Genomic DNA, 17,029 nt, shown 5'->3' on the forward strand with positions numbered 1-17,029 from the left:
ACTTGGATAGTATGGTGTGTGTATGTGTGCACTTGGGATACTTGGGATACCTGGGGGAAAGTGTAGGGAGTGAAAGTTGTCGGAACCGGGATTAGAACTGGTAGACTAGAGAGAATCTGGCTGAGGAACTGAGGCTTGGGGTTACTTTAGGTTAATTGATGTTAATTGATTAAAGGACACTGCCCAAAGCCTGCGGAATAGGGAAGTAATGCTGGAGAGAAGCTGGCACAGAGGCTGGGACCAAAGCTGGAACTATGGGGGAGCCAAAAGGTACATGGGGAGAGGAAAATTGGAACTGGGGCTGCAGGGAAACTAGAGAGGGTGTGGAGAGAACTGGGAGCTGCCTCAGGGAACTACAGGTGCTGAAAAGGGACTGCCAGGGAGCTCAGGAAGCTACGGGGGGAGGGGCTGCTGGTGCTGGGACCTGGAGAAGGGCTGCAGCTGCTGGAAAAACTGTGAAGCAGCACGGAGGAGCTGCGGGGAAGTCATGGCAGGCCAGAAGGCTGCAGGGAGAGGGGGCAGCTACAGAAGGTGCAGGGAAAGCTGGAGAACAGAGAGAGAGGCAGGAAAGGTCGGAAAGAGAAGGCAGAGAGAGATAGGGAGGAGGGAGAGAAGGCAAGAGGCAGAAAGAAGCAGGGACAGGAGGCTAAAAGTGGCAGAAATAGTGGGAAGAGCTGCAGAAAGACACAGGAAGGAGGCGGTGGACAGTGGGAGCAGGGCTGGGAGGCTAAAGGTGGCAGAAATGGCAGGAAGGGCTGCAGAAAGACATGGGAAGGAGGTGGTGGATGGTGGGAGTGGGGCCGAGAGGCTAAAAGGCAGCAGAAATGGTGGGAAGGGCTGAAAGGTGGCAGAAAAGGGGAGACAGAAATGAGTGGCGATTGGGAAACGAGGGTGGGGTGGGGTGGGGTGGGGTGGGGCTGGACCCGAGAGAGAGAGAGAGAGAGACTGGAATTTAAGATAGGGAAGGGACCAGGGTTCAGTAAAACACTACCCAACTCAGGGTTGCAAATGACAGTGATTTTATTGAACACAGGAGATGGTGACACAATATCTTATTGGTTCCTTTGCACCCACACACACAATAGCAATAGGGGTTAAATAGGCTTGGTGCTGGGGCTGAAGTCCGGGGGGGGGGGGGGGGAGAGAGGGAGAGAGAAAGAGATCGAGAGAGAGAGAGAGAGAGAGAGAGAGAGAGGAAATGAGTGGGTGATATCTACCTATCCCAGGCTGAAAGTTGATTCTTGATGGCCAGTCAGGGTCTCCTTCAGCTTGGTGTTGTCCAGAGGGGGTAGCCAGCAGGGCCTCTGGGGTAGATAGGTGGTGTGATGTGGAGCTGGTTTGGTCTGGATGGAAAATGGCATTCCTACTGGGTCTGTCTTCACTGCCCGCTTTTATAGGGGTAGACCTTCTATAACCCCCAGCTGCAGGGGGCATACCCAGGCAAGGGTCAGTCCCTGGTGCACTGAGCGTGTGCATTCCAGGTCAGGACATGCAGTTTTAGGTGTCTGTAATGGTGGGTTGGGTGGCTCCTGCAGCAGTCTTTGTCTTCCAAATCTTGAGCCAGGGAGGGTCAATGCAGGATGATGGTTGGGTTGTCGAGTTGATGGTTCAGTTGTTCAGAGCAAGTTATTTTTAGACCTACTGCCATTGTCTCTCAGGCACCCTCATTCCTCCCCATTCATTCAAGAAACCAATTCATATAGGAGGTCTAAGTATGAGTCACACAGTTACAACAGAGTTACAATAGAGTATGCCCGGGCAGGGGACACAAGATGGAGACTTGACAAACAAAATGGAAACTTGACATGACTTATGCTAACTTACATATGTAGGCCTAAATCATATAGTATCAGTAAAACAGTAATATAGAACAGTAAAAATCAATATAAACATAATTATACAATATAAAGCAGTGGCTATCCATAACAGGGCACTTATTTGATAAGAAGGAGAAAAAATAAACAAAGCAAAAACAACTTGCTACCAAAATAAAATGCTAAAGCTTATTCAATGTCTTAGCTCACTTCTCCTTACTATAGGTAATAGAGAGGGAAAGAAAAAGTCAGAAATAGTTGGGGAAGGGAATGCATATATATACAAAGAAAAACTGGGGCTTATGTTACATATGTTTTATTTTGCTTTATACAACTCCACACATTTTCACTATCTATATAAATGACATTTGCTTTTCTTTGAATCCTACAGGTCTTTTGACCTCAGTGATATTGCATAGCAGTGACTTCCACAGACAAGTTGCATTGTTCAAAAAAATTTTTTGCTAGTTTTAATTTGCTGCCTACAATTTTATTGACTAACCCCTTATACTTGTATTAGCAGAAAAAAGTAGAGAAAAGCAGTGTTTTACCTTTTCTTTATCATTTTACCTTTATTATTTTACTTTTTCTTTATCATTTTAAGTTAATACTACTTATTCATATCCTATCTAACTTAAGTACTTCCCAACTTCTCAATCCTTCTTCACAAAAAAATATCCATCCCTCCAGTAAATTCTGTCACTGAATCCAGGCTGCATCCTCAGTGTGCCTACTATATCTATATTTATATCTTGGCATCATAATATTGTCTATAATATTTTCTATCTTATTCCTTAAACATTTACAAGTTCTACCTTTTTATCATTCCTACTGTACATTTAATCAATAGTTATTAAGTTTTCCACAAGGATGTCCAGGTGTTTTTCCTGAGCAGTTACAGTAAATTTTAAATCCAGCAATTTGTATGGTTCTGGCAAACATGGTCAAAAGAAAAAAAAAAGTCAGCCGGTGGATTTACTTCCCCGTTCCATTTCCCAGCCCTCCAATTCATAAGGTACAGGTGCTGCTAATTTGTCACGAATCATTCTTGAAAATGGTAACTGTGATGGGGCATCAAGTCTGCCCCATCACAGAAATTCAGGGGAGTGAAGGAAAACAGACAAATTACTTCAGCAACCAGACCCAGGAGAAAAAGGGGTGGGGCTACCTGGATGGGGGAGAGAGAGACCGGGATAAAAACAAAGAGCAGCATGTGCTGAGGGAGAGGGGAGGGAGTGCCAGTGCTGGGAGTGACAGCAGATGGCCAGAAGGATTTAAAGGGGAAGCAACCCAGATTTAGTTGGAAAACAAAAGAAAACAACCCAGAAGAAACAGGGAGAGACTACGAGGGAAAAGGGAATGTAAGAAGGGTCCTGGAGGGACACTTACCTGGGAAGCTGAAGTGAGTTAGATGAAAACTAACAAAGAGAAGAGAACCCCACCATTTTGATATCGGTAGTAAATACAAGGTGCCATAGGATTGCTATTTGCTTGGGACCCGTGCGGAGGAGAATGGGGCAAGCAACCAAGAAATTGAGAGCTCTCAAAGAGAGAGGGAACTAAATATATACAGGATGTTATTTATCTAAGAGAGACATAATAGTTGTGCAGAAGAGTTATTTTTGTTGAACTGCAGACATGATATCTTCCTCATCTCTCAGGGCTGTGTTTATTTCCATACCTTATACCATCAAAGTCATAGCAGGCAAGAAATAAAGGAAATTAACCAGTTCATATTAAAACAAGAGATTTATTTTGTGATTTATTTTGTGGGCATAACTTAACTCTCACAGTAACCCTGGTCAGACTGCCTAATGTTCTCTCTTTGCCTTTCTCCAGGCCTCCAGTTCATGAATTTGCAGTTCTTTTACTACTTAACGCAAAGCTCTTCTTATTCTCTTAGCATGCATAGTTGGAGACATCACATGCAGAGTGGTTTTGTGTCTGGTTATGGCCTTTTTCCAAGTTTCTGTCTCCTTTCTATTTGCTGTCAGCCTTGGGAACACTGTTGCTATGTAGGGAAGCACATGCATCACTATGCTCAGAGGAAGCAAATGAGCAGTCCGATCTCAGCCCCAGATTACATTTTTTGGACCAGTGGGAGGCACTCTGTATATCATCGTTAATGGAGCAAAATATGACACAGAGGGGAATAAATGAGGAAATTCATTTTCTACCTTTCCAACAATCTAGTAAATCTTTATATATTACTGTGTTCATTACTAAGTGGATATTTGAGAGGAAGATATGGACATAGATAGTAAATGTTGCAAAAATAAGAAATCAATTGAGTAACGTCCATATGGATTACATCATGAGAACTGTGGGATGTAGAATGGAGGGATTGAGTGCCATATGGATTGTGGATGGAGATCCCATCTGGGTGTTGTTGTTTTTTTTAATTTAAGAAAACTGGCAATTTTATTATATCCGTTTTGAGAATTATTCAGATTACACAGATCTTAAATTTGTTTGAATTATTTTCATTTCTATTGCCACTTCGTTATGGGCGCACACAGTATATTCCAGTTAGAGGTTAGTGGTTTCTGTTACAAATTGATACGTTGATATTACCTGGACATATTAATTTAAGATTACACTGACAGTTAACAAAACCTATAGTGAGGGAATGCCTCAGGGAGTGAAAAATGATTCAGAGGCATAGTTTTTCTCTGTCTTTTCTTTTCCTCAAGGAGGAAATTAGTTCACTAGTGTTCTATATACTATTCTATACTATAATTACTTTCTTAATAATACCAGATTAGCTGTGCCAGCAAGTGTGTTAGAGTCAGGTCTTCACCTGTCTGCCTGAGATGATGAGTTGCAGCTCCATGCTCTGCAATCTAGGTATTTCATGTAGGGGAATAAACAGTCACCTCACATATATGCAAGGGATGAAACACAACATTTGTCTCAGTAAGAGCAGAGTTTCCTTTGTCCCTTCAATTTCAAGTGTACCTTTATATGCTGGATCTTATTTAATGTATTGCTTCATACTGGAGTTTCACAATTATTTATATACAGAGCCCTGCTTCTATATAGGCTGTCAACATATGGAATTTAACATGGACCTTTGGATATTAACAAATGTATGGCTATTCCTTGAACTAGAAGATCCAGACCTTCTGGTTCATCACACTCTATGGCTGTGTCCATGTCAGCGTGGATGTTTGTTTCCCTGGGGACAAGAAGCAGTGGCACACCTTGTGCCGCTGCTTCTTGTATCTAGGGAATGCCCATGTCCCATGCCCTCTGGTACACAGTAGGTTACCCCGGGTGGGGTAGAGGGAGGCTGGGGCCAGCCCTGGGCTGTCCCCAGCAGCCTTACTTGGGGTTTGGGGGGCTTCCTGAGGCTGTAGCAGTGGCAATCATACCACTTGGAGCCTGGCTGGCAGCCAGAGCATGGCTGTGGTTGGCCAGGCTCCAATTTTGGGCAGCATGCACTGCCCCCGCATGCGCAGCTCCGCTATACTTTTTTTTTTGCATGGTTTTCTTGACCCAGGTTCAACCCCCCTGCCCAACACATGCTGCTACCTTGCAGCACAAAGAACAGCTAAAAGTGCAGTATGTGGTGCTGCAGATGTGTCTGTGGTGCTACATACTATACAGCTGCACTTATCTGGATGCAGTCTTTGACACCATCACTGGGAGACTAAGCCCCACACAGAGCCAACAAGAATTACTGTCAGGGCTTAGCCCTGATTAAGGCTACATGCTTAGTGGCCTACATGCCTTCCCAGCCCAGACCACTGGTCATGCAATCACTTGCCTAGAATTCACTGTGGTGAGGTCCAACTCTCTCCTGCCAAACCTTGATGTTCTGGGGATGTTACTGATCCGGAGGTGTTAGTCTCTATCACAGCTCGCCAATGGCAACCTGGAAAGGGATTTCTTCTGGGGCTGCAACCTCCCCTACACCCCATCCGAGCACCACCCAGATGTTATACCACCGATTATGCTTGTAGGTATTATTGAGCGGTGTCTCTTTTTCTTTCTTCTTTCGTTATAGGCTTGCTAGTGTCTCACTCATAAGTCTCAATAGAATGAAAAGGAGTGGACTACCAGACTTCCTCTCAGTCTCAGGTAAGTCTCACAGGTTGTCTTTGGAGACCCTTATGTACCCCACTTTCTCAGTGTGACATGCCGTCTAGTAGTTTAAAGCAAACCAATAAACCAAAAGAAAAAAAAATCTCATCTGGGATTTTTGCTCCCTTGAGCTTGGTGCTATCTGACCCCCAACCAGTTTTTCTCCCACTGGGTCATCTCCCCTTCTCTGGAACTTAGCCAAAGCCTGTGGCTCACTGCAGTTCCCTTTTTTCTTATCTTTTGGTGTTGCGGTCCTGCCTGTCTGGCTTCCTCACCCTGCTGGCCCACTCAGGGCTTGGGCAACAAAAAAAACAACAAAAGAAAGAACGAAAGCAGCTGGCACCTTGATTAGGACACAATCGTTTTACCTGTGGCCAGCCCATCTCTTGTAGAGCTCCACTGCCGTTTGCACCACTTCCCCCACAGCTTCCTCACAACTGGTGTCTCCCAGTTTAACAGAACTCAGCTGAGCTCTTAAGCCAGCTCACAGTCAGCTCCCCATGGCTGGGAGAGTCCTGCTCAATGTTTTGGGCCTTGGGGGACACTTCTCTCCTCCTCGGCTCCCCATTCTCCTCTCTACCATCTGCTGGTGCACACGCCATTCTCCTGCCACTCTGGGACCCCTCTTGCTAAACGGAGCAACTGCTTTGGAACTGTGGCTCCCAGGGTGTTCTCTTTTTCTTCGGTGGTACTGTCTTTCTCCCAGCTGGCTTGTCTTCCCCTATGGTGATTTTTATCCCATTTTTCTGTTCTCCTCCTTCACAATTACATATAATTGTGTCCGTTTTCAAATGTCTAATCTCTTATTTCTCTAGTTTCAGTCAATCAATTAGCAAGTATGTATGAACAAATACTAATAATTAGAAAACCTTTTGCAAAAAAAAGCTTGAAATATTTTACCTTCAGAGAAAGACTGGAAGTCTGTGCAGAGTTTTCAAATCCAAAGATGTTCATATTTATTCTAGATATTGCACATCAGTTAATTACTTGTATATTTATTTGGAATAATCCTAGATTTTTCTTTGTATAAGTGCAAGGAGGTTTTTTTTACACATAAGCAAACTATACATCATTCACTATTTCTAAAAAGAAACAGCGACAACCCAAAGGCATTATAAAATAGAGTTACAAACCTTAGTTTGAATTACAGATGACCTGGTTCCTGACAGCTCAAGGGCAAGAAGAATTTTTTTCTCTATCTCACTCTCACTTCAGTGTTCTTGATAAATTGGAGTAGAGAGTAATAAGAAATATCAGAGCCCATGGAATTTGGCACCCTGATAACTTCAAATACAGCCAAGAAGGTTGGTAGGAGAAATGTCTTCTGACATATATCTAGAAAGAAAGTTTAGCATTACTCATCATTAAAGTCATTGAAGCAATATTATTTTATATAATCACAGCTCCAAGAACACTGATTTGGTAGTAAAGATACAGCAAAGCTTGACAAAGTAGAAGTTTTACTTCACAAAAAACTCATGGTTCCTATTCCATTGAGGAAGTAATGGGATAGTAGACAGTAAAGATACATGTATAAGAATAGGAGGAAGGGAAATATCACTTCTAGTTGAGTTTACTATTGTACGCTTATTTTTATCTTTCTTACAGTGCCTGAACACCAGCATCTCATTTGCATTTGCCCAATTATAAGAAACACATATCAATTTGAAATATTTCTCACGTTCAAATCTGAGACTAAAAGAAATCCCTTTTCAGTTATTTCCAATAATTATAGTACATGCTACTCTCATTTTTTTGTGGATTTAGTGCACATGGCATTCATGGTCTTAGACCTCTCCCCCATCCATCAAGTCCTGACAGCACAAGATGTAGTTCTTATCTATGGCTCCAATCATGACCAGCAACTCTGTAGGGCAGAGCCTTCCTTCCATTCACGTAAGATCAGGGCCTATGGGCTAAGTACAGACAGTCAAAAAACCTAGACTGAATCAATTTAGTCTTTTCAGGTTAGTCTAACACACACAGAATAAATTGAAACAGAAGTGAACAGACATTTACCTTTGATTCATGAAATGCAGCCAATGCAGTGACTCAGTCCATAAGCCAGGAGGAGTCAGAGCATCGCTCTTTGGCTCTGTGTTCACTTCATCTTCCTGCTGTCCCCAAGTTCTCTGGGATCTGCAGCCAAGAATTACAGCATCAGGACTCTGCAGGGTTGTTCATTATTTCCTCTCCCTGCTTTCAGGTGCCTCTGGCATTTGTAGTCCACAGTTGCAGACAGCAATAAGTTTGAACTGGGAAAGGGGTGTTTAAACACCCCTCTAGCCCTAGCCCCCAGGCAGGATTTGCAGGGGGGAGGCAGTACCCCCGTAGACTGGGCTGCATCCCCAACTGGCTTTGTCCACTCCCACCCCATTGTCAGCCAGCTCTCACTGCTCCAGCTACAAAGCAGAGGGGTGGGGCCAGCCCTGCTCTCTGAAGCAGATGGCACAGCCCATCCCAGGGCCGCAAAGCATGCTGGGATGCCATGGGACTGTGATTTAACTTGAACAAAGAAGGGTTCTGGGACAGAAGTTTCATAAACTGGTTTGACCCAAATCAGTTAAGCCTGATACTATATTCAACCAGCTTTATCTTAATCCAGTTTCAGCCATTTTGAAACTGGTTTATGGGCCCTAAGCTTCTGTTCTGTTACAGGTTTAAACCAGTTTCTGATCACTTAAACATGTTTATGTGCAACTTCTGTCCTTAGCTATGGTCAACAAAAAAGATTTCTGTTGACATCATTGGGCTTTGGAGGCAGCCCTTAGTTTATCTTCTAGATTATATGTAAAAATAATTATACAAAACATCCTAATGTGATGTTGTATCTCCATACCTGAATCACATCAAGATGTCCTGAAATTGTTTATGTCCTTTTTGTTTCACTTATATTCCCCAATAAATTATCTCCTATATTTATTATCTTTTGCATTACATGGCTTCACTTGAGCTTCCTGTTCCTGCATTTTGGACACATTGGGGGATATCTCTTTATTTATTGTTTTACACTTCCTTTAATGCAATGTAATATATTGTTATCAACTGTATTTGTGACAGCAATAACCTGATGTAGTATCCAGGTCTTGTACACGGACTTCAAAGATGTCTTCTATATAACAAGCATCTTCTATATAAGTATCAGATATTGTGTTTTCTATTCCATTCCTCTATTACTACAATATAGTATTTTTGCTTTTTGACAGTTTCTATCAGTCTTGTTTTGGTTGTTTTTTTTTTTTAATGTACCCTAAATTTTGTTCCTGATCAGTGTACTGGATGACTGTTCCACTTAGCACATATCCCCTAGTCTGGTTCCTTACTCCTTCTAAAATACTGATGGAATTTACTTCAAAAAAGTTCCCTCAGTGAGAAAGGACCACTTGAAGCACCTTTAAATTATCTGAAAAGCTAGGAACAGACATTACACATAAACTGGTTTAAGTGATCAGAAACTGGTTTAAACTTGTAACAGAATGTAAGTTCAGTCATGAACACTGAGTGCCCCTGGAGGCTGGGGGGGCAAGGTGAACGCCTGCAGGCAGTGGCGGCAGCATGGTGGTGGCAAGTGGGGAGCTCCCACAGGCAGCCACGGTGGTGTTGGTGGTGGGGGCAGGCCAGCCAGGGAACTCCTGCAACTGCCTGCAGTGGTGACGGTGGTGGGGGGGTTGGCGAGCGCTGACCGGCGGTCGCCGACCATCCACAGACACCACCAGCAGCATCAGTAGTGGCCATTTCAAATCGGGAACTGCCTGCAGACACTGCCGATGGTGTTGGTGGCGAGGGATGTGGTGGTGAGCGGCGACTACCTGCAGGCACCTTCGGTGGTGCTTTTTGCAGGGGGTACACCGCCAAGCTCAGGGGGTGCATGTGCAGCTGCATGCACCTCCTATGAGTTGCCAGTGAGTTCAGTTTCAAATAAACCAGTTTCAAAATGGCTGAAACTGGTTTAAGATAAACCTGGTTGAATGTAGTATCAGAATTAACTGATTTGGGTCAAACCAGTTTATGCAACATCTGTCCCAGACCCCTATCTGGTTTAAGTTAAACCAGAGTCCCTCAACATCCCAGATGCTTTGCAGCCCTGGGCTGGGCTGGGATGAGCTGTCTGCTCCGGAGAACAGGCTGGCCCTGCCCCTCTCCTCCCTAGCCAGAGCTCTGGAGGAGACTGCAGGCAAGGCAGGGTCTGCCTGGCTTCCCTCACTGCTTGCTGCTAAGCAGGGATTCCCGCTTCCTCTCTCCCATCTCCCACAGCATGGACCCCAGGCCCATGGACCCTAGGCATATGGTATGCTAGCTAATGCTGAGAGGTGTCTGTTTGTGCATGTCTCCCATTTCACTGGGACAGGCAGACAGAACAGTGTCTGAGTAAGGCTTTTTGAAGCTAATCAACAGGTCAGCTGGTAATATCCTCTTTTCCTTCCTTGGAAAAATATATTTTTTAAAGAACTTGAAGTAGTGAGAGAAGCTTTTGTTTTGCTGATGGGCTAAAAACACTGGTTTTATCAGCCCTCTCACTTCTCCCCCCTCCCCCAACCTTGTTGGTTTGCAGCTGGTTTGTGGACAGGTTTGCAGACAGGGAGAGGGAGATTGAAAAATTCAGTATCATCAATAGATGCATACACTGCACACCTCCCCTTTGCCTCAGATTGCTAGCCCAGGGCTGGGATCTGGCAACATTCCTGCCCATTGAGCAGTGAGCCTGAGACAAATGCCTGAGACAGTGCAGTGGGGGTTTACACCCCTCCCTCATCAGAGCCTCCTGCTGGGGCCTGTCCCCCCCTCAGCTCAGCACTTTGGAAGGAAAGGGAGGACTGCTCTAGCACCCCACCCTGCCCCCAGCTTTTAGCATTAGCCTCTACAGGCATATGCCTGTATTTCTAGAATGAAAAGGAAATGTCTATCTACCTCCAAATCAGTTTATGCTTTGCAAAGATTGAATCAGTTCAGGCTTTCTGAATGTCTGTCCCTAGCCAAAATGGACTGATATATACAGCTGGGCAGAATATTTTTTAATGGACCATTTTCTTTGAGCCAGAAGAAGAATGAAATGTCTGTCTAAGTCTATCCCAACCATACAGATAGTCCAATAAAAGATATCACCCACAAAACTCACCTTCAATGGACAATCTATGTATCCCAAAATATAGGTTTGATGACAAAAGTATTTGTAAATTTTACTTACGTTACAAATAATTATGAACAAAAACTGGGAAAAGTCAAAATAACTTTTTGTTTTGATATTTGGCTTGATATTCTGAAAGAGTGGGGAAAAAAACCCTCATATGAAACAAACCATGAAGTCCTACACAAAACAACTTTTCTATTTTTCCGTTGTCGTAAGAAAAAGCAGAAGACATTTTTGAGGGGTTGGCCCAAAACAAATTTTCCCTCAACATTTCAGCCCACATATTAAACCCCGAAAGGAGTTATTCTTGCTGCCCTCCCAGAATCATAACAATATACCCATATTGCAGGATCCCTCCTCCATCTATTTCCTGCAACAACAACAAAACTGATTTTTTTCCAGCTCTGGTGTATAGTTCTATAAGTATGCTTTTGGAATACATATTTTCACTATAATATTAATAACTACGTATTCCCAGTTACAGGAAGTTTCATCATTTGACTGGTTGTTAGTGACATAAATCTAAGAGAAGATGCATAGTACGTTTGTGGATTTCCTTTCCCCATTTTCTTTTATAACTATATTTAATTCCTCTTTTTTATTTATGCTTTTCTTTTTCTAATTGTTTATATATCTGAGAGATACCCACTGTAAACTATCCCTCTAACTCTTGTGCTTATTTTATTATGATAAAAATTTGAATGAAATTTCATATCTTCATTCCAATAATTCAGTACTTCTTCAAAGAGCATCAAAGTACTCTTTGATCAAATGGAAAATGATCAAAGACTAACTTGTTAGGGGAAAGAACATGTAGCTGGGATTCTATTTTTTCCCATTTTCATCTTGGCTTCATGCTTTGATTATGTATTTTATTGTATAAGAAAGTTTGATAGTGCTGTAATGTAAAATAAAAGTTGACGAGCTATAGAAACATAAACAATGTAGAAATGCTTGATTATTCTTTGATTTTCTGTAGGTTTATCATTAGTGCAATATTGCTGGAGGTATAACTAGAATATCACCATAACCTAACTTCCAAGCAATACCTAAAGTTTCTAGCTCATTTTAAATGGATGGTCAGGAGATGTAGACTGAAGGTTGAATACTGCTCATGTTCCACATAATAATGTAATGAGGACCTAGATATTTTAAACATGGCTTCCTAAATAATGACAGGCCCATGCACTTAGCAAGAATTAACTATTATTTTTTTATTCTCTGACATTTTTAATAAACCACATTTTCTTTCAACAACTAGGCACCTAAACAAACAGTTCAGTGGAGTGGTCAACTAATTAGAGCAGTAGTGGGCATCCACCAAAAAGCAGAAGTAGATTCTACAGATGCAAATTTATTCCCTGGGTGAAAAACATCTAAACTTCACATCTTCTCTCTGTCACCCCTCTGCTTACTCTTCTACACTGAGCTTCAAAACATTCAGGAGGTAAACACTTGCCTGCATGATTGTACTGACACACAGCTTTTCCCAACATCATATTCTTTTTAAATTAGCAGATCAAATACATTTTCACACAAGAATCATTACAGGATTGGCTGAGATCTCTTGTTCAGAGATTTTCTTTTCAATTAGTTTTGTATTCCAAGGAAATTCCATAAGACAAGCAAATGACCTGAGTAACAACAGGCAAGTTACTTTGACATTATTTGTAATCAAAACAATGGAAGAACTGAAAAAAAATGCAAAAAATTAGAAGGTTGCAGTAGAACTAATGTGAAAATAGAATTAATATAAAAAATAGATTTTTATTAAAAAAAACCCAATTTCATTCCTGGATGAGATTATTACCTTTATTAATACAGCTAAGTGTGCAGATGTAACAGCATATTGTCAAGCACTTGACCTCATGATATTCTAATCTAAAAGCCAGTTACATCATTTACTAAACAGATTAAAAGCTGGCCTAGGAATCTTCAAAAGTAATAGTCAATGGGGAAATTATCACTGAACATTGTGTTACTGGAAGGGTTTCAGGGGGATCAGTATCAGCTGTGATGCTATTAAACATTTTATTCAATGATGTATAACAATTACTGTTAATAAAATCAGTGGATGGTGGAGGAACTGAAAAATGGTAAATAATGCTTGGGATGGGTCAGTTATACAGAGTGCTTCATATCCTGGACCCATTCAAACAAAATGTGTTTTGATATGGGCAAATGTGAAGTTATACTTCTCGTATCAAGTAATACAAGCCATCCCTATAAAATGAGATCTGTATTCTTGAAATCAGCATTTCTGAAAAAGATTTATGGTTTTATACCAGATAAACAACTCATCATGAGCTCCACAGTGTGTGTTACAGCAAAAAAGGACTAATGAGATTCTTGGATGTAAACAGGGGAACAATCAAAAGAAGTGATGTGATTTTACAGAAGCAGGGAGGTGATTGGCAAAGTGAATGCTGTATACACTCCTAGGATCACATTTTAAAATGGATATTCATAAATTGGAGAGGGTACAAAAAAGATCTACATAAAATTATTCACACACATACTGTCTCTTACAGTAAGAGATTTATATGGCTTAATCTGACTAAAAAATGGATGACAGGTGATGATTGCAGCATATAAGCATCTTTACACAAAAAATAGTGGTGTGACCTCAAATCTGGGAAGTTACAAAAAATAGTTATAAAATAATTACTTGGTAAACACCAAGAGAAGGAAAAGGTGATCACTAGCAGCCAGCATGGACTTTAAGAAGAAATCATAGCAAGAGGCAAATAACCCTGGTTTCTTTCTTTGGCAAGGTAACCAGGTTGGAAGATGAAGGATATGTATTGAACATAATATACCTAAATGTTACTAAGGATTTTACTAGTCCCATGTGATATTCTTGTAAGTATACTGGAGAAATGTGGACTAGGCAGAATTACCCTTATCTGGATGGAAAGGTTTGCAGGTAACAAAACTGGAAGGAATTGCAAACATTTTGAAGAACAGGAGTAGAATTCCAAAGAATCTTGATGTATTAGAGAACTGGAAAACAAAATGAAAATCAGCAAAGACAAATGTAAGCTGCTACAGCTAAGGAAGAAAAATCAAGTGTACAAATGGGAAACAACTGAATGGGAAGTAACATTGCTGGGAAGTATGTGAGTTTGGTGGATTACAGATTTGACATGAGGCAGTAATAAGATGCAGTTCCAAGAAAAGAAAAGAAAATGTAATTTTGGGCTGTATTAACAGAAGCATTTTATGTTAGAACCAGGAGGTGAGAGTATGGTAGGGGAAGTTGGGGGAGGACACAATAGCAGTTTTCAATGATTTGAAAGGCTGTCATAAAGAAGAGGGAAAGGAACTTCTCTCTTGCTATAGAGGGCAAAGCATGAAACCAAATGCAACAAAGCAGGTGTAGATTCATTGTCAGAGAAAATGTCCAATTGTGAGAAGAGATGTGTAATGGAATGAATTGCTTCATGACATTGTGGAATGTCCTTCACTGGTGGTTTTCAAGTAGAGGTGGAGTAGCCTCTAGGATGGACTGGCTGGGATGGTTTAGGAGTACACCATAAAATTGTGCAAGGGGTTGAATTAGATGAGCTTTGAGAGCTCTTTCAACCTTGTAATTCTGTCCACTGGAGGTCAGACTAGATGGATTGATGGTTCGTTCTGGCTTTAAAAAGTCTATCGTGATCATACACACTGGGCATGTCTATATATGACACTACATTGCCATAGCAATGAACTATGGTGATGTAGCATCTGTGGGCAAAAACCATGATGCTGCTGCTATGTCACCATAGCAATATGCTCCCTTGTTACAGTGTGTTGCTATGGCAACATAGTGGCGAAAAATAACCGTGAGCCACCGGCACGGCACAGTACGGGCTGTTATTGTACCATCATTTAGTACTTCCAAGAGGAAATACTAAATGACAGAGCAGTAAAAATAGTGCCATAGGAGCACATGTAGGTTTGCCCACTGACTGTCACACATGTACTCTAGCTACAAGGGGTGGATGTTATCCATAAAAAGCCCATGCAGGTAAGAAAACAGAATATCCAGGAGTATGCAGACAGTAAGACTGAAAAATGAAGAATGACAAAGCAACAGGACCTGATGATATGCCAGTGGAAGTTTAGAAAGTCTTAGGAGAAGAAGGAATCAATATACTGTTTGGAGCTGCTTAAAGTGATATTTACAACAAAGAAGATGCCAAATGAATGGAGAGGAAGTGTGTTGGTGCCAATATTCAAGCAGAAAGTTGATGTCTAGGATTGTGGCAACTATTGGAGAGTCAAATTGATGTCTTACACTTGGAAAGCATGGGAAGGAGTGGTGGAGAATTGGGTGAGGCCTGAGGTAGTCATTAGGGAAGGCTAGTATGGATTCATGCAAGGGAAAAGTACCATGGATCTGGTTTTATGCAATAAGAGAGATGGTGGAGAAGTACAGGAAAGGTTGTAAAGCTATCCATTTCATTTTTATTAACATGGAAAAAGCCAATGATCTTATAGCCAATGAGAAAATACCAGAGTGCCTGAGAGTTAAGGAGGTGCTGGAGAAGTATGTCAGAACCATCAAGGACATGGATTGGAAATGTACAACAAAAATGAGGAGCAGTTAAGGAGAGACAAAGAGTTTTGAGATGAAAGTGGGTGTACATTAAGGGTTAGTTTTCAGACCATTCCTGTTTGCGGTCATGATGGATGTGTATACTGAACAAATAAGGAGACCGCCCTGGAACATGATGTTTGCAAATGACATGGTCATTTGTACTGAGAGTCTAGAAGAATTTCCAGCTGGATTGGACCAATGGACAGAAGTATTAGAGGGAAGAGGAAAGAAGATTAGTTGATCCAAAACAGAATATATACATTGATTTCTCTGAGGTACCTGATGTTAGAAATGTGATAATTGATGAGAAACATGTTTGAAAAGTTGACAAGTTCAAGTATCTAGGATCAACCATTCAGCAGAATGCAGCGTTAGATGAAGAGTTGAACCACTGAATAACAGCAGGGTGGACAAACTGGAAATTGGCAACGGGAATATTATGCGACAGGAGAGTATCAGTGAAGCTGAAGGGGAAAGCCTACAAGACATGTCCAGTACTATTGTATGGAGCAGATACACGGCCCCTAAAGAAACCTTAATCAAGGAGACTAAACAGGACAGAGATGAGAATGCTCTGATGGGTGTGTGAAGTGATGAAGATGGATAAAGTGCGGAATACTTACTTTGGAGGATCAATGAAGATAGTGGAGGCATCTAAGAAAGTATAAGAGAAAAGATTGGCATGATATGGGCATGTTCCATGGAGTCTGGAAAAATATGTGGGGAAAGAAGTTACTAGAATGGCACTACCAGGGAAAAGGGGAAAAGGAAGACTGACAATGAGAGGGAGAGATATAGTGGAGAAGGACATAAGAAAGAAGGAGTTGGAAAAAAAACATACGTATGACCAAAGACAGTGGAGAGCCAGGATCTGCAACAGCAACCCTATTTAGATGGGACAAGTGATGGAAGAATAAGAAGATGTAGACAGTAAGTATTTTTTAGACACAGACTATTAGCAGGCAAATATTGTGGCCATCCTGAGATGGTCAAGTAGGCTTTACAGCATCTGCACAACATAGGAACTTAAAAATATAAATACTCTATACATGCATGTGGCTTAAGATGGATCAGAAGTAGTTCTTATGAGAAGACCTTGAGGAGGAGAAAGCTACAAAGATCAATTATCAGCTAACTTGCCTAGAGAACTCTCCGTATTCTTTAACTGAAGATGATTTTATTAAACGCTAGCTGCAGTTATTTAAGAACTGCTTTAGGACAACCATGAGTAGACTATGATTTCTGAAATCTTCTAAAAAAATGGACAAATTGTGACTTTGATCACATAGTTACCTAAAACCTTGTGTGAAGTGGTAATTCTTTGCTTTCTGACAATATTTTTCCACTTAGTGCTTTAGTGAAGAATTAAAAGACTTACACAAGTTGTCTACTTACTTATTCGTTGACACAGCCCAA

This window comes from Alligator mississippiensis, chromosome 2, assembly GCF_030867095.1.
Source record: "Alligator mississippiensis isolate rAllMis1 chromosome 2, rAllMis1, whole genome shotgun sequence".
NCBI classification, from domain to species: domain Eukaryota; kingdom Metazoa; phylum Chordata; order Crocodylia; family Alligatoridae; genus Alligator; species Alligator mississippiensis.